Source organism: Natrix helvetica (assembly GCF_964273705.1).
Source record: "Natrix helvetica genome assembly, chromosome: 1".
Classification (NCBI taxonomy): domain Eukaryota; kingdom Metazoa; phylum Chordata; class Lepidosauria; order Squamata; family Natricidae; genus Natrix; species Natrix helvetica.
This window is the reverse complement of record NC_138548.1, coordinates 293,475,305-293,489,053: the sequence shown is the minus strand read 5'-3', so window position 1 is coordinate 293,489,053 and position 13,749 is coordinate 293,475,305.

Genomic DNA, 13,749 nt, shown 5'->3' with positions numbered 1-13,749 from the left:
TCTCAGTCACCCAGGTCATAGTTGTCCCAAAAGTGCTTTTTCAAAAGGCAACTGGACTTCCTTTCTTTTTCCTTGGAGGCGCTTTGCTTCTCGTCCAAGACATTTCTTCAGTTCTGAACTGAAGCTTCTTGGATGAGAAGCAAAACATCTTCCAAGGTAAAACAAAGAAAGTCCAGTTGCCTTTTGAAAAAGCATCTTGGGGACTTTCGACATGATTTTCTTAGCCTTAGGAAGGAGGCAAAAGCAAACTACTTCTGAAAAAAACTTGCCAAAAAAACTTCAAGGACTTGTCTGGGAATCAATACCAACTCTATGGCACAAAACAAAACAACAACAAACAGCAAGAAATTTTTTAAAAATAATACAATACAATGAAAATCTAGGAACTTGGCTAACTTAGGAATTTTGTCATGTGTTCCAAATGAAAGATTTCATCTTTTTTTTAATGTGCTCCCTACTCAATTATTTGTATCTAGCTGATAACTTGGCATTGCCCGGGTAGTTATTTATCCCAATCATGTATTAGACAGGAATGGTGATGTCAAGTGGCAACATAAGTGAGGAATGGGCTGTCCTCCTTCCTTCCATGATCGTCGCCGCAATTCCTGAAGAGGCAATGGCAAGAGGAACTTCTCCCTGAACCCTGATTTCAGTGGCAATTAAATTAGTTGAAAATGTTTTCCCTGTGCCCCAGAAGCGTAATTTCTACTGTTGGATTTTCCCCCTTACCAGAGGGAGCCCCCTTGTGGAGTACTGTGAAGCCATTACCATGGCAACTCCTCTGTGCTGCATAGTAGAAGCCATTTTACAGCAGTACAGTAGAAGCCATTTTAAGGCACAACAGGCTGCATCTTAACAGAACATACCCCGAGGGGTGTTATGGGTGTCTTTCCCCCAAAGTATTTTTTTCCCAGAGAGTAAGTAATCTGGGTACCAAGTTTGGTTGAAATTGCTCGAGTTATTCCAGAGTTATGCTGGAATATACATACATACATACATAAGATAGATGGATGGATGGATGGATGGATGGATGGATGGATGGATGGATAGGTAAAGAAGAAGAAGAAGGAGAAGGAGAAGGAGGAGAAGAAGAAGAAGAAGAAAGAAGAAGAAGAAGATTTAGCAGAACCTTTTAGCACAATTTGAAACTAATCTCCTTTTAGAAATATTTTCATGTATACAAAGATATGGGATGTGTACCTTATTTTGTGGAAAAAGATTATTTAAAAGCATATACAGTATATACAATATGACTACACAGAATATATAGCTGTCAGCTTTAGCAATCAGTTGTCGGTTTTAGAGTTTCAGTAGTGGATGGAAAATCTGTGTCAGAGTAAAGATTGAGGATAATGGTCAATTAAAGAGAGGCGTTTTCAAAGACCATGCTTGATGGAAGTTTGGGCAATTTAATGCTTTCAGGGCCACCACTGAAGAATTACATTACAGCTAAATAATGGAGGGTGAGGAATCCTGTGCACAAAAGCCTGACTGTTTCTATATATGCCTTTGCTTCTGATTTTTGCTTTAAGATCATTTGTTAAAAAAATAAGCAGCACTTTCACACATACCCCCCTTTTTAAAAGATGGCTGCCAGATATTAATTGCAAAAATCTGGACATTTGTATTACAGTTTTCTGTGCCTATTTAATGCTCTGGATTTTTGCATTGCCCAGTGTTGGCTTCAACTGTATATCTAAATCTTCTAAAACCTACTGGACTAAGCCAGAGAAAGGAAACCCTATAGAAAACATATTTGGGGTTTATATTAAAATTTAGTTAACCTAAACAAGATCATTAGCTGATTTTTACGAGGCAATATTTTCTGCAGAATTCCCTCACATTAAATCCATGGGAATTTGCTTCTAAATCAAATAAAACTGATTATATATTCTACCTGCATACCTGTAAAATAATGGGTACCCACCTTGATGGGTTCCGTCTCCATAAACAAACCATTCTGTTTTTAGTACACAAGAATGGAGATAGTGATAAGGATGAAAACTACCAAAGCCCCCCACTGAATCAGATCAAGAATCAAAGTTTGTTTTCCCCAACTGGTCTTATGCATCAGTCATAGTCAGCATGGCCATACTGTGACTGGATAATCTATAAGTAATGATTGCTATTCATCAGGAGGGCACTGGGTTGGTCCCCTTCAGGGACCAAAAAGCCAATTCCCCAAACCTTCTTCTTGACACTGGAAGGCCAACACCTTCCCCCATGCTTGATATTCCTATCTAGACTGCCTCTGAATGTGGATATTCTGTTTGCTTTGCAAGCCCTGAGCTTATTTAGCATTCTTTAAATAAACCTGACTGAAGTCACTCTCTATACCATGTTTTGCAGCAGGGAATTTCATAGCTGTGAACTCTTTGAAGTACTTTCTTTTGCTTTCCTAAGTCAAAGGAAGGAAGAAAAGGGCAGGCACAATGCATAAAAAATAATGGCAACATCTACTCCTAATTACTCAGTAAATAATTATACATTCTCGTTCTTGTATGGAACAGGGAAAAATATCCCACTATTCATTTTTAAAATAAAGTCACGCATCTCTAATATGCCTAACATTGTTGTTTTGTTTCCCAATATTATAAGTACCAAATACTTAAATCTTCCTTGATAAGAAAATGACTCTTCATCATTCTAGTTAACATTCTTTGTGTTCTTTGTAGTTCTGCCATATATATATACAGTATTTCCAGATACCATAAACTAGTCAGAAAGGAATGCACTTCTCCAACCACACCATCCATCCTATACATAGCATTATAATTAATATAATCTGTCATAATTTACTTTATAGGCCTACACAGGGCAACAGCATAGAATGTGCATTCTCACCTAGTGGACATGACTGGCAGACAGGTGCTTTCTGGGACAGTCAAGTTACTCCTATGCACTAACAATGCATAGTTGAAGATGTTTGGCCATGCAGAAGCCCTTTCTGAACTTTTCGTGGGTGCTGCAAAGGAAGCTGAGAGATGGTCATGTGTGGGGAAGCATGTTTTACATGGAAGGACTGCTTATGAGCCCCACAAAGGTCTTCTAGGGGCTGTGGTGGCATAGTGATTAGAATGCAGTAGGCTAACTTTGCATTCCACTGCCAGGAGTTCAATCCTGACCAGTTCAAGACTGAGACTCAGTCTTCCATCCTTCCGAGGTTGGTAAAATGAGGATCCATGTTGGGGAGAATATGCTGACTCTGAAAACTGCTTAGAGAGGCTGTAAAGCACTGTGAAGTGGTATATAAGTGTTAGATTGGGTGAATGAAGGCACACTCAGGCTTCAGAGTAACAAGCAGCTCTTTATTAGCACAAGTCAACTATGTACAATCCAGCAAAGGTTCAGTCTGACAGCAGCCCTTTTATAGGGAGCTGTCAGACCCTTTGACCAATCAGATTGAATCTCTGTTCCCACTGGAACAGAGGACCTTGGTGTAAACCATTACCAATGTTTCTGGTATCTAAAACCCCTCCCCTCTTAGATGGGCTCAACCGACTTGTGACATAGTCACGCAGGTAGGCGGGCTTTCTGGTGGCTCGCCCAGACAGTTCAGTTGGTGGGTGTTCTTCAGTTAGATCAGATGGACCTGTTGTCTCTGCAGCTTCGCCTTGGTGGAAACTCCTGGAACTTCTCACAGGCCGCAGCTGGAGTTTCTGGAGCCGGTTCGCTCGGAACTTGCTGTAGGCCTGCAACACTTACAGATAAGTGCCCTGGTACCTTCGGGATTGAGTTATCTGTGGAAGGAGTGAATTCGTGCTCCTTTTGGATAGGGCTTTGGCTAACTCGTGCAGGAGTTACCTCTGGTTCCCTAAGACTGGAGATGGAGATGCGGCCACAGAGTTGGTCAATGTGCCGTCTCAAAGTTCGACTGTCCTCAAGCTCTAATAGGTAAGAGTGAGGCCCGGTGATGCTTATTACTGTGGCAGGAATCCAAAGAGTTCCCCCAGCGTAGTTGTGGGCATAAACTTGATCCCCTACGCTAAAGTTTCTTATTTTGCCAGTCAAATCTGGGGGCAATGCAGCAGAGTAGTTTGGGTGTAGCTGGTCTAAGTGGGAACTTAGTCAGCGACCCATTAGAAGCTCGGAAGGGCTTCTACCAGTGGTAGCACTTGGCGTGATGTGCTGTATGAGGAGGAATTGATCAACCCATGTTTGCCCATCTCCTGGGCCCATCCTGGATAGGGCTTCTTTTGCAGATCTCACCATTCTCTCCACCTGACCATTGGAAGCTGATGGGGGCTACATTGGGGTCCAAGTTAAAAGATATTGGAGTCCCCTCATCCTTACCTAGACCAGTGCCGAAGACGTCCTCGAACTCCTTAAGGAATTCCTCAGTGCTGTCATTTCATATGGCAGTGATTCCGGTCACTTCTAGACCCAGGGCTTCGAACCAGTCAAGCCCCAGGAGGCTCTGCAGGTCTCCGTTGACTACCATCACTGGTAGCTGGTCACAGAAGGTCTTGAACCTCACCCAGAAGGTGCCCTGGCCCATGAAGGGGACTTGGTTCCCCTGGTAGTCCCAAAGGTTAATGTCTAGAACCCGTAGCTGGTGCTTTTTAAGGCTTGGGAGATCCTGTTTGAGTGCTGCCCAAGACATTATGGTCAAGGATGACCCTGTGTCAATCTCCATATTGCATGGAGAGTCCTCAAAGGGGACTGTGACTTTCAGCTTTTTTGGCCGCTTCGTGTGGACTTGGCCTATGGAGGTGTGGTAGGTGACTCTGATGTCGCCTTCTGTTCACCATGGTGGCGGCTGCCTTGCCCCTTGGTTGGGCCTCTGCTGGCAGATAGGTATGCTTCTGGGCTTCCAGGTTGTAGTGAGGCGATCGCTTCTGCAGACCTTGGTGATGTTCTCCTTGCGTTCGCAGCATTGACAAATGTCATCGCAGAAACGGCAATGTGTTCTGAGGTGGTTTCCTCCATAGCTGGCGCAAGGCGGAAAACCCGGTTCAAATTTTTGCGCCAGCTTGGTGCGATCACTGCGCATGCGGTAGTAGTCATTTTCGCTCCCTGAGCCGTCAGGCTCTGTAGCCTCGCGATGCACGCCTGTGCTCTTCCACGCACTCTTTGGACTACTTTGGTGCTGCAGGGTTTCCGTTGATTTAATTGAAGACTCAGTAGCCCTGGCTTCGTCTATGGAGAGTAATTTGGAGAGTAAGATTAGTTTTTGCTAATAACCTCCTCTGCAGGCCAACGTCCCAAACACCGCATATGATGCGGTCATTAGTAGTTCATCAAGATCTCTAAATTCGCAGTATGCTGCGGCCTTTCTGAGTGCCACAACATATTCGTTGATGAATTCCCCTTCTTTTGGGTTACGGATGTTGAATTCCTGCCTCTGGACGTATTTAGATGGTCTGGGAGCGTAGTGTGTCCTCAGCATCTGTTGTAGAACTGACTAAGTGACCGATTGGAGTGGCGTTGGCTCGGACAAGTCCTTCGCCGTCTCAGACACCTCTGGTCTTCACTAGCTCAGGAACATATTCTTTTTCCGGCCTTCAGAAAGGCCCATGAAGTTGTTGGCTTTGAGAAAGCAATCGAACCTCATCATGTATGATTCCCAGTGCTTGGTGGCTGGGTTGTACAGAGTCGGTGGGGCACGCGTTGCCATCTTGTGTTCCTGAGCGCATTTGAATTTGCCGCTCTAAGATGGCTGCTCGATGCTGCGCTGAGCTGGATTGACTTGCTGGCTTGTCATGCTCTTTTTGTCTGCCTAGTTGCCTTTCGATCCCATCCTCGTCGCCAGTGCTAGATCGGGTGAATGAAGGCACACTCAGGCTTCAGAGTAACAAACAGCTCTTTATTAGCACAAGTCAACTATGTACAATCCAGCGAAGGTTCAGTCTGACAGCAGCCCTTTTATAGAGAGCTGTCAGACCCTTCGACCAATCAGATTGAATCTCTGTTCCCGCCGGAACAGAGTACCTTGGTGTACCATTCCCAATGTTTCTGGTATCTAACAATAAGTCTAAGTGCTACTGCTATTGCTAGGTCCTTTAGACTAGAGTATACTTGGAGGTACTACTTTGCATCTGGTAAATTGAAGTTTTATCCCTGGCCATGCCTTCTATACCACAATTTTGTGAATTCACCACAGATGCTATTAGACCATTTCAAATGAACTAATGGCCAAGAAAGGGTCTCTGCCACTGCTTTATTTTACTGAAAATTAATTGGAAACGTTTTGTTATATCTCTGAAGCCCACTTTGGAGCAAGTTCTTTGAGAAGCAAAAACTAAACTCATTTCCCATATTTAGAAAGATAGCCTGAAGGTTCTGCAGCCAGAACTAGATTGATATCCTGGACAGTTTGGACTCAGCTTGTACTGTACCAACACGTCAAGAGTTCATTTGAGTCAATAACTCTGAATGATGTAGAAGTTAGCAATTACCTAAAGGAATTTCTGAGAAGGGAGGGGGGACTGTGCAATTGATATAAGAAGTGACACACAACTCTTTAGACTTTGCTCTTGTCTGGTGTATAAAGGACATGGTGTTTCTCCACTTATTTTGTCTGCAAGGGGACTGTGGATCTAGCTGTAACCTTGTGATGTTTCCCCTGAGTATCTCACCTACAGCAGGTAAGGGAATACAAAGGAACAAGAGCCTGAAGTAGCACCAATAGACATGGATAGGGCATCTGAATCCAGGCCATTCCAGGACAGGTTCCTACCTCTTAAGCCTAGCATCGAATCAACCCAGGATAAAAGAAAATACCTGTATCAAGACAGGCATAGATCCAGTCCAGCTAAATATTTCTGACCTTTTGGCTAACATAACACCTGTCTAACCTCTCTTCCAAAGAATGAAGAATCTTCCCTGCAGTTTAGATATGTCCTCAATGGCAATATAAATATAGGTACCGGTAGAAGCAATAGATACTGTATTTATCTATCTGCAATAATAATCCATTACCCTGGATAAATGATTAAGATATATGGCTCCTTGGCTGCTGAACATAGGGGAAGCATCTGGAATTTCCTTGAAACCAAGACGTCAGGGCAAGCATCACATTTATCATTGGTGATGTCTGTTTCAGCTGGCAGGCTATGATGCTACCTTATGGGAGAGAAAATCCAGTGCAATGCTGTCAATCCACAGGAAGAGTCTTGCAGGCATCACCCTTTCCTGTTGGCCATAACCTCCAAGGTACTCAACTCAAGAGTCTTGTTCAGCCTCTGAGCACTGTAGCTGAAGTTCTGTCCTTTCTATTCTTTCCTTCACTTCACTTTCTTCATGCTTTTCTGTGTATTCTTGGACCAGCTGTGTATTAGTCTGTTCAATATAACTCCCATGGGTGTTTGGGGTTTTTTTTTGTCCTTAAAAAAAGTAGTCATAGGAGGTGCTTTCTCTATAGATAGAAGATTCTATTTACAGAGTCCTGCAGAGGTTCTTGGGGTCTTCTATACAACTAGGTTCATAACCCATTTTTGCACACAGCTTAAAGCTACGTGCTTCAGAGGTATAGATACTGCAAAAGTTCCACCAAGAACTGATACCGGCTCTTCATGGGATGGCACAGTAGGCTTTTCTGCCTCTTATTTTTTGAAGAGTGTCCTGGATAATCTCACAAGTGATACAGGGAGCAGACGATCCCATTATTTGGGAGATGAGGTTTCTTTAATAAACATTTCTTTCTCCATAGTTTTACAGGTGAACCAGAATCCTAGAGAATATTTGTTCCCCACTGTCAGTTCTAACCTTGAGCACTTCCCCCCTGGCTCCTCAGGGAGGCTGGCAGAAAGCATGGAGAGCCATGAAATCAACATTCATTTTTCCAAGATGGGGAACCCACACTCATGTTGGGATGAAGCAGAGAAACCAGGTAAGAGAAATGAAGCTAAGGATATAGCTGTAAACAGGCAAGTGTACCAGATCTTTCATTTCTTTGTAACATCATGTCACTTTCAAGTCAGGTTTGGCTCTGGTGACATGTATATGCAGAACTATTGGCAACATTATAGAGATGTCTTTTCATTTCTTTCTTCTGGCATTACTTTTTACTTTCCAGTGTCTCTGCAGGCTAAGGATTTCCTGGTGATATTAGCTAGGATCAGCCCTACTTAGGCTTTCAAAATCAGCCAAAATGACCTAAGTCAGAGCTCAACCCAGCTCCGGGAATGGGAAAAATTTCACGAAACGTCACGTGACAGCAATGTGACGCCGGGAGTTTGACACCCGTGACCTACATCCTGCCATTCTATATAGCCACTTCTTCAAAGTATTTCTTTCCATACTTTCTGTCACTCCATTCTATTCGGTTCTGTTCTAAATTTAAAAATGTTTAAACAACTTCTGATTAAAATCAAACGGAAGAAATCAAAAACGCAGCACCATTAAAGCCAGACAAGGTGGCAAGATAAAAAAAAGTTAAATATCAAACAGGATCATTCTGAATATCATAACTAAGACGGCTTCTGATGCCCATCAGAATGTTAATAATTTTGTGGAAGGACTTCACAGTGTGTGTGTGTGTGTGCGTGCATGCATGCGCACTCACTCTTTCTTTTAACAACAACAAGGATGCACCATTTTATTATTTCTCCTATCACTTGAGGTAGAACCATTTCACACCACCTACCAAACAAATGAAAAGGATGGTGGTTTGTGGTCATAGCAGAGCAACCTGGCACTGCAAATATGGCATAGATCTCTAATGCTTAGGGCTATCAGCTCTGCACTGCCAATCCTAGCTGATCACTAGACAGCAGAAGGTAGATAACAAAAGTGTGAACTCCTTTCGTCATGTGGTAGTTGGTTAGAATTTGCATGAGGTGAGCAGCTAGCCCCAACATAGATTTACTTTTCCTCTCTAGATCTTTGTCATAAAACACACTTAAAACACCAAGACATTTTAGCAAGAAAAATAAATACTATACTATACTATACTATACTATACTATACTATACTATACTATACTATACTATACTATACTATACTATACTAAATATAATATAATATAAAAAATAATATACCAAAAGTTGTAAAATGGCTCCCTTCTTTAGAGTGACAACTACTGTAAAACCATGAAGTCATTTTGTTCAAGAAGAATCACAACAGGAGATCAGATCTGTAACTTTCACATTATTCACGTCTTTCAGAGAATAGCTAGATCGAAAATTATTTCATTTCCCACCATATGACTTTTCCATAATAACTGAAAATGGGAGTGTGGTGTGTGGTGAAGTGTCAGATAGAGGTCTAAATTCGGGGCTTTCTCCAATATTTCAAGATCCAAACTTTTAAATTGCACTGTTGTTCATGCGTTGGCCTGGATCCCAATTTCTTTCCTTTAAGCCAATATTTTTACAGTTTGAGGAATGTTCTGCATGCTAGAACTCCAACAGAAATGATTGGGTGTTGGAATCATTGACGTCTAATGGTTGAGAATGTTGTGTGCAGAATACTTGCGATTGTTAATATCAAGTGTTCCTGTTAAATACTGGACTATGACATGGTTTGTGGTTAGAAATGAATTGGTCTACCTTATGACATTCTGTTATTTTAAAAGATTCTTCAGAAGCTATGTGGGCCTCTATTGTGCTCGTGTAGGACAAGTGTACATATATAGACAAATGTTAACAGGTCCTTTTGAGAGGAAGGAGGGAGGAAGGAAGGACCATTTTTGAAAGAAAACAAGAAGTTCACTGACTTTAGGGCAATGAGAAGAAGCTGTTTAAGGAATACACTTATGTTAATCAGGAAGAAATAAAATAGGATTAACTGGAAATGAGAAATCTTTAATTAACAGTAATGGAAATCTTTTGCAGAACAAGATCTATACACACATGCACACACTTACTAGAAGGACCATGGCCATGAAAACCATTCTTTCTCACTAATAAAGAGAGATTTTATGTGCCTGGGAGATACTTCCATCTTAGTCCTCTGTCCAGCAAATTGCAGAGAAGCTGATCTCAGAAATGTGAAAGAACTCTAATATGGAATCGATTTTTATGGACAAAGATTCAAACAACAGACAAAAATACTTTTTAAAAAAGAAATCAGATATTGTTTACCAATGTTTCCGAGATAGATTGTACCTTGCAATGGTGTACGCTACAATTCAAGCTTTTTATTTGTGGTAGAATTACTTTAGCTATTTTAGTAATGTTGCTTGGTAACAATTAAAAAAACATGCCAATCAAGTCTTTTTTCCTCCCTGGGGCTGCCATTTGACAGCTTCCTTCTGCCCTGTCATTGTGTTTTTAATGATCCACAGTTACAACAGAAGAAAATGCTTACCACTGTGTTATCTACATCTTTCCCTATTGATTTCTTTTATACAATACAATACAATAGTAGAGTTGGAAGGGACCTTGGAGGTCTTCTAGTCCAACCCCCTGCCTAGGCAGGAAACCCTATACCATTTCAGACAAATGGCTATCCAACATCTTCTTAAAGACTTCCAGTGTTGGGACATTCACAACTTCTGGAGGCAAGCTGTTCCACTGATTAATTGTTCTAACTGTCAGGAAATTTCTCCTCAGTTCTAAGTTGCTTCTCTCCTTGATTAGTTTCCACCCATTGCTTCTTGTTCTACCCTCAGGTGCCCTGGAGAATAGTGTGACTCACTCTTCTTTGTGGCAACCCCTGAGATATTGGAACACTGCTATCATGTCTCCCCTAGTCCTTCTTTCTCTTAAGCTAGACATACGTAGTTCCTGCAATCGTTCTTCATATGTTTTAGTCTCCAGTCCCCTAATCATTTTTGTTGCTCTTCTCTGCACTCTTTATGTGTGTCACATCAGCTCTCCCTAGGTTGACACTGTGGTTTTTAACCAACCGCCCTCTGCACCCTCAGCATCATGGCTTTATTTGTCCTTTAAAAGCACAAGAATAAGCAGCCAAGGCAAAGGCATTTGCGGCCAAGGGAAGAAATCTAGTCCTCCCTGTATATATTAGAGCAGTGATGGAAAACCTTTTCAGCACTGAGTGCCGAAAAGGTCGTATGGAAACACGCTCGTCGGGGCCACACTCCGGAAAAGCTGAACTTCCAGGTTCTATTGCGCCTGCGTGCCCGACAAGCACCTTGCCGGCGTGCATGCGCAGGCTGGTTTTCGGCACTGCCACGCACACAAAAGGATCATGTTCCAGAAAAGCCAAACTTCCGGGTTCTGGCACGCATGTGCACCCGACAATCAGCCAGGCATGCGCATACTGGTTTTCAGCACTGCTGTCCACACAAAGAGCAGCTGATGCGCTCCAGGAACCCAGAAGACAAACAAGCAAGGCCATGTGTGCCAGATGACATAACTTCATGTGCCATTTTGGGCACATGTGCCATAAGTTAGCCATCAGTCTCTCATGGTCCAAAGTATGACCATATCAGTTTGCTTCCTTACCCCCGAAATATATGCCATTTAAAACATTTTAAATCAGTGCCAAATGATTAGAAAAGACAGAGCTGTAAAATTTGAGAGGCTGAATGGCTGAGAATCCATCTCTTGGAAGCTGTGAAGAAGCTGCCCCAAACTGTCTAAGGTTTTTGTGCCAATAAGAAACTAAACCAAATTGAAAGTTTAGACAGGCTTGTGGCAACAGTGGAAACAGCCTGATACTATTGGTCCACCAGGTAACTATTGATGGTTTGAGTTCTGAGCAGGAGATTTTTCAGCCCAGCCCTATCTGGAATTGCAGCTGAGATGAACTTCTAAATTCAAAGCTTGTGAATTTACCTGAGGGAACATACCTGAGGGAATGTCCCACAGAAGATGCTCAAGGCCTGTTATATTTTTCATTCCATACTCTGGCAAATAATGGTTTTAAACAACATGAAGGCAAGATTTTGATGGAAAGCGAGAAAAAAATTCCTACCAGTAAGAACAGTTTGACAGTGGAACTAATGATCCAGTGGGGTGATGGTTCCTCCTTCATTGGATGTCTTCTCTAGCAGAAACTTGACTATCTGGAATTCTTTCATTTGAATTCCTGCACTGAGTGGCCTTTGAGCTAAATAGAGCTTTTCAACACTATTATTCCATCATGTACTCTATGATTCTATTTGTGTCCCATGGCCCTCATATCGCAAGGGAGTGAAATGCATCTTTCTAACAACAGAAGGCAAGCAGGAACCTCAAGACTGGGCGATAGAAAAAATGCCATTTGCTGCTTAATAAGCAGTAGCAGTTGGACACTATTGTACCCTGAGTTGAGTTCATCACTAGGAGGAGCTTTTTCACAGCTGTGGGGGGGGGGGGAAAAGTACAATAATGTCACTGCGTTAATTGGTTTGCCAACTTGTGCTTATATTCTGAGTTATATAGTAGACTGAACTGTTTCTTATCTGACAATGATTAATGCGCATGTCAGACATAATACGTCACACATTCTTTACTTTCCTTCTGCCAAGAGGACGCAGGCACATAACTCTGCCAAAAATGTAGTTAATTAAGTTAGCAAGATTTGTATTTTATTTTATTTTATATTAAAGTGTTTTTAATTAGAATATGCTCCGGGTTTTATTTCTGCTTATTTGGAAATATGCTTCTAGGAGAGCCAACAGTCCACGCCTCATTAATTCAGGGTGAAACTTCCCCTGACAATAATGGTAGCAGAGGATGGTTTATATATATGGCTTTTTCCTTGTTAGCTATTTCTAAGAGATAAGTGTAATAGGATAATTAGAGAGAATGATTTACGATCGACTGAAAACCGATTCAATCACTCTTTAACAATGCCGAAGAAAAAGAAACAGAGAGGTTCCTCTTCAACACATTCCGATGGTTCCCTCGCCTTTGATACAGAGACAGAAAACCTTTCACGCTGGCTTCCAAGTTTCCAAACGCCGATAACTTTGACAACCAGGCTGGATAAGAAATCAGCTATGGGAGAAAAATCTCAACAAGATGGGACTGCTCCAGAAGATAACAATTACAGACCGAGGTCAGTGATACTCCCTTCTGATTATGCATGTTCCCAAATATCTCCAAGAGATTTTGAAATGTTTGGGGCTAAACCAAAGCATTCATTGCCGCTAGAGCAAATTCACCCCCATGCAGAAAGAGAAACTTATTAATCTCCCCAGACTTCTGAGCAAGATATGGAAAGCTATCGTAATCAAATAGAATTGTTTGAACACCAGCTTTTACAGGCCAAAATAGATTATGCAGTGTTAGAGGCAAGTAAGAAGGGTTTTCCTATTTTTCAAACTTCTGAAAACGCCAACTTGCCTTCTTCTCCAAAGCCTAAGACACGCCTCCTGGAGGATACTGTGTCAGGCAAATCAGAACAGAGAGATGTGCACACGTCACAATTGCCACGTGATCTCCTTTGTTCTCCAATATATGCCACGCAGGCAGAAATATTGCAGCCAAGAAGTGAAGCTGCACCGCCATCTCTTGGCAGAAATAATTTACTAAAAGGAACCGACATGCATTTTAAAGTTAACAAGCAATTTCAGGCAATGCAACAGATTCCTTCAGAAATGTCTGTAGGCTATTCAACTATTCAGGCTGCAAAATATCAAATGCCTTCCCAAGCCCAATTTTCAGCACCTCCTGATGGTGCACGTGTTTTTCCAGATGGAGCAAGGCAATACTTAATGCAGCAAAGGGAGATGTCTGCCCCCCAAGCAAGCCAAGTTAATTTTGCTGCTCAAGCATCAACTGCACCTGTAATACAGAGACCACAGGTCCGAATACAGTGCCCCCTGGTTGAACAACCAGCATTATTACCCGTACAACAAGTTGCTCAGATGCATATTCCTCAACAGGCATTTTCTGTCACTCCTTTGACTGGTGA